Source organism: Elephas maximus, chromosome 4 (assembly GCF_024166365.1).
Source record: "Elephas maximus indicus isolate mEleMax1 chromosome 4, mEleMax1 primary haplotype, whole genome shotgun sequence".
NCBI classification, from domain to species: Eukaryota; Metazoa; Chordata; class Mammalia; order Proboscidea; family Elephantidae; genus Elephas; species Elephas maximus.
The window spans coordinates 57,995,246-58,012,530 of NC_064822.1; the positions used below are offsets into that span (position 1 = coordinate 57,995,246).

Genomic DNA, 17,285 nt, shown 5'->3' on the forward strand with positions numbered 1-17,285 from the left:
TTTATTTTCAGCAGGCAAAGTTGTGTCATCTGAATATCACAGGTTGTTAGTGAGTTTTCCTTCAATTCTGATGCCATGTTCTTCTTTATATAGTCCAGCTTCTCAGATTATTTGCTCAACATACGGATTGAATAAGTGTGGTGAAAAGATACTTCCCTGATGCACGCACTTGTTGACTTTAAACCACGTACTATCCCCTTGTCATGTCCGAATGACTGCCTCTTGATCTATGTACAGGTTCCTCATGAGCACAATTAAGTGTTCTGGAATTCCCAGAGCATGTTATCCATAATTTGTTATGATCCACGCAGTTGAATGCCTTCGCATAATCAACGAAACACAGGTAAACATCTTTCTGGTGAATACATCTTTCTGGTGAATCTCAGCTTTCAGCCTGCATCCATCTGACATCAGCTATGATATCCCTTGTTCCACATCCTCTTCTGAACCCAGCTTGAGTTTGTGGCAGTTCCCTGTCACTATACTGCTGCAGCTGCTTTTGAATGATCTTCAGCAAGGTTTTGCTTATGTGTGATATTAATGATATTGTTTGATAATTTCTGCATTTCGTTGGATTATCTTTCTAGGAATAGGCATAAATATGGATCTCTTTCAGTCCGTTGGCCAGATAGCTGTCTTCCAAATTTCTTGGCATAGATGAATGAGCACTTCCAGCACTGCATCCATTTGTTGAAACATCTCAGTTGGTATTCCTTCAATTCCTGGAGCCTTGTTTTTCGCCAGTACCTTTGAAGCTTGGACCTCTTCCTTCAGTACCATCAGTTACTGATCATATGCTACCTCATGAAGTTGCTGAAAGTTGACCAGTTCTTTTTGCTATAATGACTCTGTGTATTCCTTCCATCTTCTTTTGATGCTTCCTTTGTCATTTAATATTTTCCCCATAGAATCCTTCAGTATTGCAACTCGAAGCTTGAATTTTTCCTTCAGTTCTTTGAACTAAAGAAATGCTGAGCTTGTTCTTCCCTTTTGGTTTTCTAACTCCGGGTCTTTGCACATGTAATTATAATGCTTTACTTTGTCTTCTCCAGTGGCCCTTTGAAATCTTCTGTTCCGCCAGCTCTTTTACTCCATCATTTCTTCCTTTCACTTTAGCTACTTGACAATCAAGAGCAAGCTTCGGAGTTTCTTCTGACATCCATTTTGGTCTTTTCTTTTCTTCCTGTCTTTTTAATGACCTCTTGCTTTCTTCACGTATGAAGTCCTTAATGTCATTCTATAACTCGTCTGGTCATTAATCCTTTCCAAAAATTGGTTTCTCTCTACACCAATAATACTTTGCTTCACAAAAAGACCACTTCAAAGTATATGCAATCTGATAATTCTGTTGCATTTTAATTACATGTAGAAAATATATCATTGGTCTGGATATTATTACTAGAGCATTGTCTTGAGGGGTGGAGGGAAGACTAAAATGAGCTTTTTAATGAGATTCTCACTATATCATACAACTTTGCATTAAAGACTCGTATTCTTACTGTTACGGGGGAGATATGTGGCAGTCTACTTCTGTAAAGATTCACAGCCTTTGAGACCCTATGGAACAGTTCTATTCTGTCTTATAGAGTCACTATGAGTTGGAATTAACACAACAGTAGTGGGTTTGATTTAGTTATTCTCACTGTTGGAGGTAGTAATGAGCACGGTTAGAAATAGCCCGATAAAGAAGAGAGATGACTTGCCCATTTGAGTTGTTTTTGGTCACATTAAATCCCTCCAACTAATATGTATTTTTTTCCATGACCACTGAGAATAACAAGAGTTGACAATGGGGAAAAGGTGGGGAAGGAAATAAGTAGGAAACTGTGACAAACAGACATGAGAGCCAAGCTCCATTTTAAAGGTCAACAAATCCATTTAGATATTATGATACCTTGTCAGCTTCTAACACACTACATACAAACTTTTAGTATTTATATAATATTAAGTGGGGTTTGAAAAGACTTTCCCAGTTTTTTTTTTTTTTTTTCAGGTGAAAACAAGGACACTAAAGACTGTCAATATTTTGTCAAATAAAGCCTGACCTGCTCGATCCTGACAGGAGTCCGATCCACAGTTAAAATACCTCGTCAACAATAGTACCTGAGTTTGCAGCTGGCCATTTATTATATGTGGCTCTTAATTTAAATGGGGCCAGCAGTCCTAATTCCTGCATTTAATTTAGGATTAAGCAGTTTTCTAGCTGGGCTTGCGTGTTTGTGTTTTTAAAAGGTGATACAATGGTATACTCAAGCTGGTTAGTTGTATTTTACTGTACTCTTAAAACTTAACGTGTGTTAAATAGTCTTTAATAGATTATTGTTTAGGATAGATACATTCTAATAGCACCTTGTATTTTCCTAGTATGTTTCACACAGACACAAAGCTCTTCAGCAGGCTTACACTTATTTTCATTCTCCCACCATATGTCCGACTGAAGAAGGGAGGAGACTGGGGTAAAATAGATGGGTCAACTGAGACACAGAAAGGGGAAAAGTTTGGCCCTAGAGTTACCTAGTCAGTGACTAAACTTGACTAGTAGGTTGTCGTATGTCCACATATAACCTCCATGTAGACTCAAGGCATCGGATCTTAGTAAATCTTAGGGTTTTGTTTTTCCTCATATTTACTGGTTGGGAAGAAACTTACCCATCTTAAAGTGTACTTTACTAGGCAAATACCAAATGCTAATCGTGCTCTACTCATTCTCTTTGAGTCACATAATGAGGAAACAGGACAGAAATCTTAAAAGAGGAAATTAAATTTGCAGATAGGTGGATTATCAAATGGTTTTCCTTACGCTGCACCTAGGATTTTTAAAATACAGGTCGTATAAGCACAAATTCTCTAGACAAACTACCTTGACTCTGTCATTAATAGCTATTTACCTTGGGTAGGTTTCTTAACCTTCCTCAGCCTTTTCTCTTATCTATAAAATGGGGATAATAATAGTACCAAAATCAGGATTGTCAGATTAAGTGAGTAAATGGATGTAAATCATTTAGGAAATCTCTGTTAGTAAGCTCTATATAAATATTAGTTATTACTAATGTATTATTTATACAAATATTTTTAGGAACATAATTGTTATATAAAATAAAATAAAATAACATATCAACCCTAAAACTAAATCTTTATAATAATCCTCTTTTCCTTTTCTGATAAGAGTGCTAACCTGGTAAATCAAGAAGATACCATAAGACATAGTGGATTTTACTTTTCCTTAAGGCTTATTACAAAATCCCTTAGGATATTTTTATGGACAAGATGGAGGAATGTGAGCTGAAAGATAACAAAAGAACATAACTGTTTACCAACTGCTCTGACAGGGATCACAACAGAGGGCCTCTGGCAGAGTGGGAGAAAACTGTAGAACAAAATTCAGATTCACAAAAAAAAAGACCAGACTTACTGGTCTGACAGAGATTGAAGGAGGCCCCAATACTATGGCCCCCAGACATGCTACTAACTCAGAACTGAAGCCACTCCCGAAGTCCACCTTTCAGCCAAAGATTCAACAGGACTATAAAAAAAAAAAAAACCACACACGAGAAACAAGTGTCTTAGTTCAATCAAGTATACGAGATCAAATGAAAAACACCTACCCAAAAGCAAAGACGAGAAGGCAGGAAGGGGCAGGAAAACTGGATGAATGGACACTAAGAACCAAGGGCGGAAAGGGAAAGGTGAGAGTACTGACACATTGCAGGGATTGCAACTAATGTCACAAAATAGGTTTTTTAATAAAAAAACTAATTCGTACTGTAAACTTTCACCTAAAACACAAAAAAATTGAAAAAAAAGTATAACTGTTATATTGGAGGGAGGTCCTCGGGCATATGCCACAGAACTCTGTCCTTGACCTGCCTATTCAACATTTTAATCAATGACTTCAACAAACACTGAAAGAAAGAGCAGCTGAATTTTTAGATAAAACAAGGCTTGGAGGGATCGTTGGTTAAAAGGTTTTAAAAGATCTCAACAGGCTTGAATAATGAGCTAAAATGAAATTATTTTAGAGAGATAAATGTAAAAGTTCTAAACTTATATTTAAATAGTCATCTGCACAAGTAAGCTTTGGGGGCATTTCATCAACAGCGACAACTAATAAGAGAGAGCGAGAAAGCCATCATTTGCCAAAATTAACGAGCTAAGTAATCAAACGAACAAACCTGGGATAAAAGAAACTTTAGTCTTTATCAAGTATTCAGCTAAGAAAGTGATAGACTCATTACACTCTGTAAATACCTTTGAATAATGGGTCATGGATGGGCTTTAGATAATTCACAAACTCCCTGAAGAGCTGTGCAAATAAAGATTTTCGTATGTACATTCTTCTAGAAGGAGGGACCCACAATTTTCATTGGACTCCTAAAGGTGTCTAAGAGCTCCGCCCCCGCCCCTCCCCTCCCGCCCCGGCCAATGAAAGGCTTAAGAATCAGTAATCTATAGTATGGTATTCTGAGCCCTGTATTTTAAAAACAAGTTGACATCCATCAATAACAGCATCTCCTCACCACAAACTCTGGAAATTCTAGTCTTACTAATATGCACCTCCTGTTCAGGTGACAAATGACTAATCCTGTCTGTTATTGTAAAGGAATATAGGCTGTTACCACCTGTGGAATGACTGGAAAATAATAGTGTCTTGGGACGCACCAAAACTTCCTGACATGCATTTCCTTTTCTACTTCCATCTTTGCTTTTGGTTCTGTCAAGCCAACTGGAAGGACCTGGTGCTACTGGGCTGCCATTCTTGGGAGGGGACCTAGATTGGCAGGTATGGTTGAACCTTAAGGTGTCCAGGGCATAGGCTAAAACATGTGACCTGAGCCAGCCCTTTCTTCAGTTGACCTCAGTACTCCTGCAACATTTCCAATAGTAAGACATGAATCCCCATCATGATAACAAAGCTAGAAAGCAAGGTGCCTTCACAAGCTCAGCTAAGTTCAAGAGTGAGATTTGGAAGCTCTTTATCCCTTCTACCTTTGGTTCCTGTGTGGCTACTGCTCTATCATCCCCCAAAACTTTTTAAGTCAGGGATGGGAAGAGAAGTGGAAAGGTCGGGAGACTGGCACATCTCATAATGTTCCAGCAAGGAGTCCAAGAATCCTAATCCAAACCTGGCCAACGTTATGAAAATGTATTTGTTAAAGTAGAGTGATGTAAGCTATTTTATTTAACAGTTAGCTTAATTTATAAATTTAAATATTAAGTCTATAGTTTCTTTACAGTATTCGTGCCTTGGATCTCACAAATATTAGACGCAGGCTGGCCTGTCACTCTTCTTTTCTTTTCTCACTAATTCTGCTCAGCTGCTGTCCTTGGCACCCTCATAAGAAGACGGGGACCTAAAGCCTTAACTTTGCCCAATCCAGTCTTGAGTTTGTATCAGCTATATGTTCCAAAAAAAAAAAAAAATTTTTTTTTTTTTTTTTAAATGTTCCACACAGAGGAATCACTTGATAGACTGACACCCTAACTAGCACAGACAGCTTGGGAAAGAATATGATGTGATCAATGTATTTAGGTCTCATTTGAAAAAAGTTGTTGGGCGTGAAAAGAAAAAAAAAAATTCTGTCAGTGTTGGTTAAGAATAGAAAGCCTCATCTGCAGCTGCAAGAAACCTAGGCACTGTAAGTAGCTAGTGGTAGGCAACAAGTATGAGAGCTGCCTTAATAATCACCTTGTGGAGGAGGTCACAGAATTTTGCATTCGTTGTCACATCACGTACCTGAGAGGTGAAATGAGTTACAGAGGCACAAATAAGTGAAGTATTTGTTGCTGTTGTTAGATGCCATCCAGTCGGCTCCGACTCATAGGGACCCTATGTACAACAGAACGAAACACTGCTCAGTCCTATGCTATCCTCACAATTGTTGTTATGTTTGAGCCCATCATTGCAGCCACTGTGTCACTGAGGGTCTTCTTTTTTGCTGGCCCTCTGCTTTACCAAGCATGATGTCCTTCTCCAGAGACTGGTCCTTCCTGATAACATGTCCAAAGTACGTGAGACAAAGTCTTACCATCCTTGCTTCTAAGGAGCATTCTGGCTATACTTCTTCCAGGACTCTTCCCAGTAGGACGTTAATTTTTCTGGTAACTAGCATTTATTACAAGATCACAATATTGTATACAAATGCCTTTTCATTATTCAGGTTCAAATTATACTCTTTGGGGATTATTTAACCCTTTGTTCTCTCCAGTGTGCCTGTCTTTTAGGCTATTTATATATTTGATAAAGGGAGATTAAAGGATAAAGAAGTTGAAGAAAAAAAATTAAAGGGAGGATTGCTGGGATGAAAATTTCTTGCTGAAGTTTGTGTAAGCTCCATAGACACTTCCAAACTCCCTGAGGGACCAAATTACTGGGCTGAGGGCTGTGGGGACCATGGTCTCAGGAAACATCTAGCTCAATTGGCATAACATAGTTTATAAAGAAAATGTTCTACATTCTCCTTTGGTGTGTACACTTGTGAGCAGCCATCTAAGATACTCCACTGGTCTCACTCCTTCAGGAGCAAGGGAGAATGAAGAAAACTAAAGACACAAGGGAAAGATTAGCCCAAAGGACTAATGGACCACAATTACCGTAGCCTCTACCAGATTAAGTCCAGCACAACTATATGGTGCCTGGCTACCACCACTGACTGCTCTGACAGGGATAACAATAGAGGGTCCCAGACAGAACTGGAGAAAAATGTAGAGAAAAATTCTAACTCATAAAAAAAGACCAGACTTAATGGCCTCACAGAGACTGGAGAAACCCTGACAGTATGGCCCCCAGACACACTTTTAGCTCAGTAACGAAGTTACTCCTGAGATTCACCCTTCAGCCACAGATTAGACAGACCCATAAAGCAAAATGAGACTAAAGGGTCACACCAGCCTGGGGCAAGGACTAGAAGGCAGGAGGAGACAGGAAAGCTGGTAATAGGGAACCTAAGGTCGAGAAGAGAGAATGTTGACATGTTGTGGGGTACGTAACCAATGTCACAAAACGATATGTATACTAACTCATTAATGAGAAGCTAGTTTGTTCTGTAAACTTTCATCTAAAGTACAAAAAAAGAAAAATTACTTAGTAAAATTAGAATTTTAAATTATTTTTGGATTTTATTTCTCCATGTCACCTCTTCTCCCATTATCAGTTGATTCATAACAATATATCAAATATTTATTGAAAACCTACTGGGTGCAAAACATTTATGATCATCAAAATAGCCACTAACAGAATTACAAAAACTAGGCTATGCCTCTGAGGAGCCCTGGTGGCCCAGTGGTTAAGTGCTCAACTGCTAACTGAAAGGTCATCGGTTAAAACCCACCAGCTGAATGTAAAATGGTACAACCACTTTGTAACTCTATCTGGCGTTTTCTTCAAAAGTTAGAAATAGAAATACCATAAAACCCAGGTATCCCACTCCTCGGAATACACCCTAGAGAAATAAGAGCCTTCACACAAACAGATATATGCACACCCATGTTTATTTGCAGCTCTGTTTATAATAGCAAAAAGCTGGAAGCAACCAAGGTGTCCATCAATGGATGAATGGTTAAATAAATTGTGGTATATTCACACAATGGAGTACTACGCATTGATAAAGAACAGTGACGAATCTGTGAAACATTTCATAACATGGAGGAACCTGGAAGGCATTATGCTGAGCGAAATTAGTCAGAGGCAAGAGGACAAATGTTGTATAAGACCATTATTATAAGATCTTCAGAAATAGTATAAACTGAGAAGAACACATACTTTTGTGGTTACGAGGCAGGGAGGGAGGGAGGGTGGGAGAGGGTTATTTACTGATTAGTTAGTAGATAAGGACTACTTTAGGTGAAGGGAAGGACAATACTCAACACACGGAAGGTCAGCTCAACTGGACTGGACCAAAAGCAAAGAAGTTTCCGGGATAAAATGAATGCTTCAAAGGTCAGTGGAGCAAGGACGGGGATTTGGGGACTATGGCTTAAGGGGACTTCTAAGTCAATTGGCAAAATAATTCTATTATGAAAACATTCTGCATCCCACTTTGAAATGTGGCATCTGGGGTCTTAAATGCTAACAAGCGGCCATCTAAGATGCATCAATTGGTCTCAACCCACCTGGAGCAAAGGAGAATGAAGAACACCAAGGTCACACGATAACTATGAGCCCAAGAGACAGAAAGGGCCACATGAACCAGAGACTTACATCATCCTGAGATCAGAAGAACTAGATGGTGCCCAGCCACAACCGATGACTGCCCTGACAGGGAGCACAACAGAGAACCCCTGAGGGAGCAGGAGAACAGTGGGATGCAGACCCCAAATTCTCATAAAAAGACCAGACTTAATGGTCTGACTGAGACTAGAAGAATCCTGGTGGTCATGGTCCCCAAACCTTCTGTTGACCCAGGACAGGAACCATTCCCGAAGACAACTCATCAGACATGGAAGGGACTGGACAATGGGTTGGAGAGAGATGCTGATGAAGAGTGAGCTACTTGTATCAGATGGACACTTGAGACTGTGTTGGCATCTCCTGTCTGGAGGGGAAATAGGAGGGTAGAGAGGGTTAGAAACTGGCAAAATTGTCACGAAAGGAGAGACTGGAAGGGCTGACTCATTAGGGGGAGAGTAAGTGGGAGGAAGGAGTAAGGTGTATATAAGCTTATATGTGACAGACTGACTTGATTTGTAAACATTCACTTAAAGCTCAATAAAAATTATTAAAAAAAAAACCCCACCAGCTGCTCCATGAGAGAAAGATGTGGCAGTCGGCTTCTGTTAAGATTAAACCAAACCAAACCTGTTTCTGTCAAGTCGATTCTGACTCATAGCGACCCTGTAGGACAGAGCAGAACTGCCCCATAGGGTTTCCAATGGGGCAGTTCTACTCTGTCGTACAGGGTCGCTATGAGTCGGATTTCAACTGGACAGCAATGGGGATGCTCTGCCTGTATAAAATTTACATTAAGCTTAACATACCTTGAAGAAGGTTAATGTTATGGTCAAAATATCTTTTTTCTTCGTCCTGCCAGCATAAGTGGAAACAAACTTGTAGTTGGGCTTAGGTGTCTGTATATCATGTTCAGAGGACATTTGTTTAAGTGTTTTCTTAGATCTCTTTTTGCTTTCTAGAAATGAAATTGCAGTGTCAGAGATTTTAGACAAAGCTTTTATACATATTGTCAAATTGCCCACCCAGAAAGCTTATACCACTTTACTCTCCCACCAACAATGTGTAATGTGGCACATTTCTCCATATCATCACCAACACTGGTTATTAATTTTTTCTTTGTTGCCAAGCTGACAGGTGGAAATGATATTTCATTATTATTTTAATTTGCAGTTCTTTGATTAGTCCTGAAGTCAGACATTTTTTCATAGGCATTCACTCATGAATGGTTATTTGCTGAGTGCCAACTATGTACCACACACTGTTCTAGACACTAAACATTGATGTTTAAGAAATTCTTGCATTCTAATGATGTTAATTTTGTCACATGTTGTTGTTCTTGTTATTGTTAGGTGCCATCGAGTCGGTTCCCACTCTTAGCGACCCTATGCACAACAGAATGAAACACTGTCCGGTCCTGCGCCATCCTCACAGTCGTTGTTAATGCTTGAGCCCATTGTTGCAGCCACTGTGTCAGTCCACCTTGTTCAGGGTCTTCCTCTTTTCCGCTGACCCTGTATTTTGCCAAGCATGATGTCCTTTTCCAGAGACTGATCCCTCCTGACAACATGTCCAATGTAAGACGCAGTCTCACCATCCTTGCTTTTAAGGAGCATTCTGGTTGTACTTCTTCTATGACAGATTTGTTCGTTCTTCTGGCAGTCCATGGTATATCCAATATTCTTTGCCAACGCCACAATTCAAAGGTATCAACTCTTCTTCGGTCTTCCTTATTCATTGTCCAGCTTTCACATGCATATGATGGGATTGAAAATACCATAGCTTGGGTCGGGCTCACCTTAGTCTTCAGGGTGACATCTTTGCTCTTCAACACTTTAAAGAGGTCCTTTGCAGCAGATTTACCCAGTGCAATGCGTCTTTTGATTTCTTGACTGCTGCTTCTGTGGCTGCTGATTGTGGATCCAAGTAAAATGAAATCCTTGACAACTTTAGTCTTTTCTCCGTTTAACACGATGTTACTCATTGGTCCAGTTGTGAGGATTTTTGTTTTCTTTATGTTGAGGTGCAATCCATACTGAAGGCTGTGCTCTTTGATCTTCATTAGTAAGTGCTTCAAGTCCTCTTCACTTTCAGCAAGGAAGGTTGTGTCATCTGCATAACGTAGGTTGTTAATGAGTCTTCTTCCAATCCTGATGCCCTGTTCTTCTTCATGTAGTCCATCTTCTCGGATTATTTGCTCAGCATATAGATTGAATAGATATGGTGAAAGAATACAACCTTGGTGCACACGTTTCCTGACTTTAAACCAATCAGTATCCCCTTGTTCTGTCCGAACAACTGCCTCTTGATCTATGTAAAGGTTCCTCATGAGCACAATTAAGTGTTCTGGAATTCCCATTCTTCGCAACGTTATCCATAATTTGTTGTGATCCACACAGTCAAATGCCTTTGTGTAATCAATAAAACACAGGTAAATATCCTTCTGGTATTCTCTGTTTTCAGCCAAGATCCATCTGACATCAGCAATGATATCCCTGGTTCCGTGTCCTCTTCTGAAACCGACCTGAATTTCTGGCAGTTCCCTGTCGATATACTGCTGTAGCCATTTTTGAATGATCTTCAGCAAAATTTTGCTTGTGTGTGGTATTAATGGTATCGTTCTATAATTTCCACATTCGGTTGGATCACCTTTCTTGGGAATAGGCATAGATATGGATCTGTTCCAGTCAGTTAGCCAGGAAGCTGTCTTCCATATTTCTTGGCATAGACGAGTGAGCACCTCCAACACTGCATCCATTTGTTGAAACATCTCAGTTGGTATTCCATCAATTCCTGGAGCCTTGTTTTTCGCCAATGCCTTCAGAGCAGCTTCAACTTCTTCCTTCAGTACCATCGGTTCCTGATCATATGCTACCTCTCGAAATGGTTGAACATCGACTAATTCTTTTTGGCATAATGACTCCGTGTATTCCTTCCATCTTCTTTTGATGCTTCCTGCATCGTTTAATATTTTCTCCATAGAATCCTGCATTATTGCAACTCGAGGCTTAAATTTTTTCTTCAGTTTTTTCAGCTTGAGAAACGCTGAGCATGTTCTTCCCTTTTGGTTTTCCATGTCATTATAACACTTTACTTTGTCTTCTCAAGCCGCCCTTTGAAATCTTCTGTTCAGTTCTTTTACTTCATCAATTCTTCCTTTTGCTTAACTGCTCGACGTTTGAGAGCAAGTTTCAGAGTCTCCTCTGACATCCATCTTGGTCTTTTCTTTCTTTCCTGTCTTGTCAGTGACCTCTTGCTTTCTTCATGGATGATGTCCTTGTTGTCATTCCACAACTCGTCTGGTCTTCGGTCACCAGTGTCCAATGCGTCAAATCTATCCTTCAGATGGTTTCTAAATTCAGGCGGGATATACTCAAGGTCATATTTTGGCTCTCGTGGACCTGCTCTGATTTTCTTCAGTTTCAGCTTGAACTTGCATATGAGCAATTGATGATCTGTTCCACTGTCGGCCCCCGGCCTTGTTCTGACTGATGATATTGAGCCTTTCCATTGTCCCTTTCCACAGATGTAGTCAATTTGATTTCTGCGTGTTCCATCTGGCAAGGTCCATGTGTATAGTCACCATTTATGTTGGTGAAAGAAAGTATTTGCAGTGAAGAAGTCGTTGGTCTTGCAAAATTCTATCATTGGATCTCCACCATTGTTTCTATCACCAAGGCCATATTTTCCAATTACCGATCCTTCTTCTTTGTTTCCAACTTCCACATTAAAATCACCAGTAATTATCAATGCATCTTGATTGCATGTTCGATCAATTTCAGACTGTGGCAGCTGATAAAAATCTTCTATTTCTTCATCTTTGGCCCTAGCGGTTGTTAGGTATATTTGAATAATAGTCGTTTTAATGTCTAATATTCATATGGATATTATCCTATCACTGACAGCATTGTACTTCAGGATAGATCTTGAAATTTTTTTTTGACGATGAATGCAACACAATTCCTCTTCAAGTTGTCATTCCCAGCATAGTAGACTATATGATTGTCCAATTCAAAATGGCCAATACCAGCCCATTTCAGTTCACTAATGCCTAGGATATCTATATTTATGCGTTCCATTTCATTTTTGACGATTTCTGATTTTCAAAAATTCATGCTTCGGACATCCCAGGTTCCGATTATTAATGGATGTTTGCAGCTGTTTCTTCTCATTTTGAGTCGTGCCACATGAGCAAATGAAGGTCCTGAAAGCTTTACTCCATCCACGTCGTTAAGGTCGACTCTACTTTGAGGAGGCAGCTCTGTCATATATGTAGCAATATTTTTTATTTAAGTCATCTGCCTTTAATTGTTTTCTTGTAAGTTTTTGATGCACAACTCTTTAACATATTTGTGTCAGATCCATCAGTCATTTCCTTTATGATTTCTGCCTTTGATATTGATATAGACTTTATTCACTTTTAAACCGGTCACATTTGGTCTGCTAGCCATTTTCTGCTTATGATTTGCCAAGTCATATGTAAAAATCAGCTTTTGACAGGCATCTCTTCTAGAGCTTAGCCTACTCCTGCTTCTTACAAGACTCCCAGGGCTTCAGGCAGCAATTCAAAACACGATTTCTCCCAAAAGGCTAATTAAGAGAGGCAGTACTTCTGCTGTGTTTACCAGGTTCATCACTAACGTGGGTTATAAGCAGATATTCTAGTTGATGATGGCTTCCGATTATTAATTTAAGAAAATCTATGAATACTTTTTTAGTAAAGTCAAATAACAACTCATCCATTTTTCACTTAGGACCTTCTAAAATTTAGTTTCTCTGATCCAATAGCTAACTTTTATCCTTGTAGTCTCACAGGAAAAGCAGAGCAACTGTGTCCACAAATGCAGATCTGCAAGAACTGTTTCTCCCACATCAATTAATTTATCTGGGACAGAGGTGCCCGCTACCATCTCATCAAATGTCCTGCATATTCAATAGTAGCAGCTGGAACATGAAGTCTGTGGCTTTTGGCTGTGTTAGAAGGGACCTCCTAGAGTTGCTGGCAACTTCCTGACCCCAAACGTAATTCTGCAAAACTGGTAAAATACACAAAACTTTCCTTCTATCTTTTGTTTTGCAAAAATGCTGTCCAATAGACTTTCTATTATGATGGAAATGTTCTATGTCTCCACCGTTCAAGATGGTAACCATTAGGCACATGTGACTGTTAAGTACCTGAAATGTAACTAGTGAGACTGCAGAACTAAATTTTTAAAAAGTTTTAAGTTGTAATTAATTTAAATTTTAATAGCCGCATGCGTAGGATTGCCACATTTAACAAAAAAAATACAGCCTGCCCACTTAAATTTGAATTTCAGTTAAGCAATGAATAATTTTGTAGAAGTATATCCCAAATTTTGCATGGGACACACTTATTCTACAAAATTATTCATTGTTTATCTGAAATTCAAATTTAACTGGGTGTCCCGTATCCTACCTGACAATCCTACATATGTGGCTAGTGGTTTCAGGTATGAAGTGTCCCATTTCTTAAAAAGTTCTTCAGGATTACTGACAGGCTCCTGTAGGATTAAATCAAGAAAGAGAAAATGGTTACGGTCATATTTTTGGCAAAAAAAGGTAACCTGACTTCTGAAAGAAAGCCAGAACTACCAAACCAATGAAATTCGATTCAACAGCCTTTTATTGTCTACTCTGTGCAGAGTAAACAATCAGCTGTGTGCACCAGAATGGCCACACAAATTGCTGAAGGCCAGTGTCCGTTTTAATTGTTTGGTGTATGTGCTGTTCTGGGTGCTAACTCCCTAACTGTGAGGAAGACGAGAGGGAATAAGCCTTGAGATCCTCCTCTCCCAGAATTCACAATCTGGTGAAGAAGTCAGATATCAACTTTAGAAAAAAAAATGAAATGAAACCAAATACCCTTTAATATAAAGCAGATTCTAAGTGATATACATAAGGAAACTGCTGTGGGAATACAGGGGGTCAGCCACAGAATGTGGTACCACCGGCTGTATGGAGCTGTTTTTTGTTGGGATTTTTTTGTTTTGCCAAGGTCTAGTAAACTCTCATCTGCTCACCTTTTCTTCCTAGGTCTTGAAAAACATTATGAAGCTGACTCCTAGACCCCTCAAGGCTTAAATCAAGGTGGGTATGTTTGTGGTTCTATCCTACAAGGAAAATTCCCCCCTCTTTCTGCAAAAAGGGCCATTGGATTCTTCAGTTATGATCCTCAAACCAATGTAATGCAATTCGATTCAAAAAGACAATTTCTGAATGCCTATTCTTGGTATTTTTTATGATTCCAGGGTACTAGGTTAAGTTTGCAGGCCTTTTATTCTACATTCCTAATCTCTACTGGCAAAAAGAAATGCACAGATTTCTCCATTAGCCACAGATATGGCTGGATTGTACTCTGAGGGTCATCCAGGCCTTGCTCTACCCGTCTTCAGTACAAAAAATGGCCAGTTTTGTCCCTTTTACACTACTTTCCAAATCTCAACTCCTAGGTAAGATTATCTTCTTTTTTTACTCCAAAATTACTCTCCGAAAATCATGGTACAGCAAAATTTCCCCTAGATTTTGAACTTTAAACATGAGTCTCAGCTGCACACCAGGTTGTAGTGGATGTTGTGGCACACCGTTCAGATTCCCAGCTGCAGTGCTAGCTGTTTGTGGATCACAGCTGAGTTCCTCTCCAGAATTGCCCTCAGCAAGGAAGCTGTCTTACCCAGGTTATGCCCCCTCCCTGGGGCAGCCAGCATCCAATGACTGGCCAATTGAGGATACAAAGGTCCACACCTTGCCTCAGTTCTTGACAACTTTGCACTGCCATCAAGCTCCTCATAAGCTCAGCTGAGGCCTCGATTGCAGTGAGGCATTGCATTTCAACTTCTCCCCCTTTCCATTTCTGCTTCCCTCCCTTACAGCTGTTGTTCCTAAGAGTACTCTCCGCAGAAAATCCCTGTATGCATATCTCCCTCCAGATGTCTGTTCCAGCTCTACACAAAAAGATGTAGGTTGTTGAAATATCTCTTAAGTGACCTCCCAGATTCTTAGCACAAATGTCCAGCTTCGTTAAGATTGAATTTCTTTACTGCCTTTTTCCAGACAGATGGGCAAACTTCATAAAGGCAGTTTCTGAAATGAGGAACTTTCTTGGGTTGGTTACATTTAGTGGGATGACCAGACTGGCAGGTGCCTGCAATTCATCTTGCTATTCCACAGTGAAATGCAGATGACCCAGTGAGATCCATAAATCCCTGAATGCCCTTGGGCTAATCCAATCCTGGCCGACAAAATAGCCAGTCATTACACTGGAGAAATCCCAAGAACCAGTTTCACCCTCTGCTAAGGATAACTACTTCCTCTTTCTTCCACTAGGCCTCCCGCTTATCCTTTTCTTGATTAACTTTTCCTGCAAGCCTAAAAGCTGCTCTTTTAAATCTTGGGAGTGGGCCTTGACACCCCTGATTCACGACCACTTAACCCTGTAGAATTTGACTAACCTCTCTTATTGCCAGCTGTTGGCGATTCATCTTTCCTCTTGGCTTTGTGCCTTCTTTCAGTTTAACTGTAAAGTAGGGAATGAGGGTAGAGTAGAAGGTAGCACTGATACAAGTTGAGTTTCTACTATGTGCCAAGCACTGTACTGAGTGCATTATCTCATTAACACCTTATAGCCTACAAGGTACATATATCTGTCCCCCTCTGCCCTCCCCCATCATCAAGGCTCAAAGAGTTACACAATTTAATTATTGAATGTGTCAGTCTCTGCTTTGTCTGCATGGAATTGTAAAGCTGTGTCTTAATTTTAATGTTAGTCTTGGTAGAATTGGCTTAATCGTAGCCTGGAGGCAGATCTAACCCTTGCCTTATAATCTTGGCTGTCCTAATCCTGTACATCGGGTGATATATCTGAAACTGGGATGATCTCCTAACAGTTGCCCAACATTCTTGTTGTGTCATTGATTAATTGATTAATAAATGCAACTAACAAGTATTTGCTGCATTCTGTCTGCCTACAATATGTAAGAGGTGTTCCTTGGTTGGTGCACACCATTAGCTGCACTTAGCTGCTAATCGAAAGAGTGTACCCAGAGGCACCTCCAAAGAAAAGCCTGGCAATCTACTTCTGAAAATCAGCCATTGAAAACCCTATGGAGGGACTTCTAAGTCAATTGGCAAAATAATTCTATTATGAAAACATTCTGCATCCCACTTTGAAATGTGGCGTCTGGGGTCCTAAATGCTAACAAGCGGCCATCTAAGATGCATCAATTGGTCTCAACCCACCTGGATCAAAGGAGAATGAAGAACACCAAGGTCACACGTTAACTATGAGCCCAAGAGACAGAAAGGGCCACATGAACCAGAGACTTACATCATCCTGAGATCAGAAGAACTAGATGGTGCCCAGCCACAACCGATGACTGCCCTGACAGGGAGCACAACAGAGAACCCCTGAGGGAGCAGGAGAACAGTGGGATGCAGACCCCAAATTCTCATAAAAAGACCAGACTTAATGGTCTGACTGAGACTAGAAGAATCCTGGTGGTCATGGTCCCCAAACCTTCTGTTGACCCAGGACAGGAACCATCCCCGAAGACAACTCATCAGACATGGAAGGGACTGGACAATGGGTAGGAGAGAGATGCTGATGAAGAGTGAGCTACTTGTATCAGGTGAACACTTGAGACTGTGTTGGCATCTCCTGTCTGGAGGGGAGATAGGAGGGTAGAGAGGGTTAGAAACTGGCAAAATTGTCACGAAAGGAGAGACTGGAAGGGCTGACTCATTAGGGGGAGAGTAAGTGGGAGGAAGGAGTAAGGTGTATATAAGCTTATATGTGACAGACTGACTTGATTTGTAAACATTCACTTAAAGCTCAATAAAAATTATTATTAAAAAAAAGAAAACCCTATGGAGCACAGTTCTGCACTGACACATATTGGATAGCCATGATTCAAACCCCACCACACAAAATTAACTGTAGTTAAAATTCAAAATTATGAATTTTTAATAAGCACCTCCATAAAACCAAAAAAAAAAAAAAACCTGTTGCTGTTGAGGCAATTCTGACTCATAGCGACCCTATAGGACAGAGTAGAGCTGCCCCATAGAGTTTTCAAGGAGCACCTGGTTAGCAGCTGTAGTAGAC

The 17,285-nt window shown here is 40.0% G+C and overlaps 1 protein-coding gene across 3 annotated transcripts in view; it reads left to right on the plus strand.

Moving 5' to 3' along the window:
- Positions 1 to 17,285, plus strand: part of NINJ2 (ninjurin 2) — a 190,041-nt gene that overhangs the window by 8,857 nt on the left and 163,899 nt on the right. For 2 of the 3 annotated variants that reach the window (XM_049882149.1, XM_049882151.1), the window contains exons 2-3: positions 12,972 to 13,203; positions 14,219 to 14,272. The gene's annotated coding sequence lies outside the window, so the exon portion shown is untranslated. Of the gene's footprint in view, positions 1 to 12,971; positions 13,204 to 14,218; positions 14,273 to 15,054; positions 16,810 to 17,285 lie in introns of all 3 variants that reach the window. The other variant, XM_049882150.1, reaches the window with a different exon arrangement.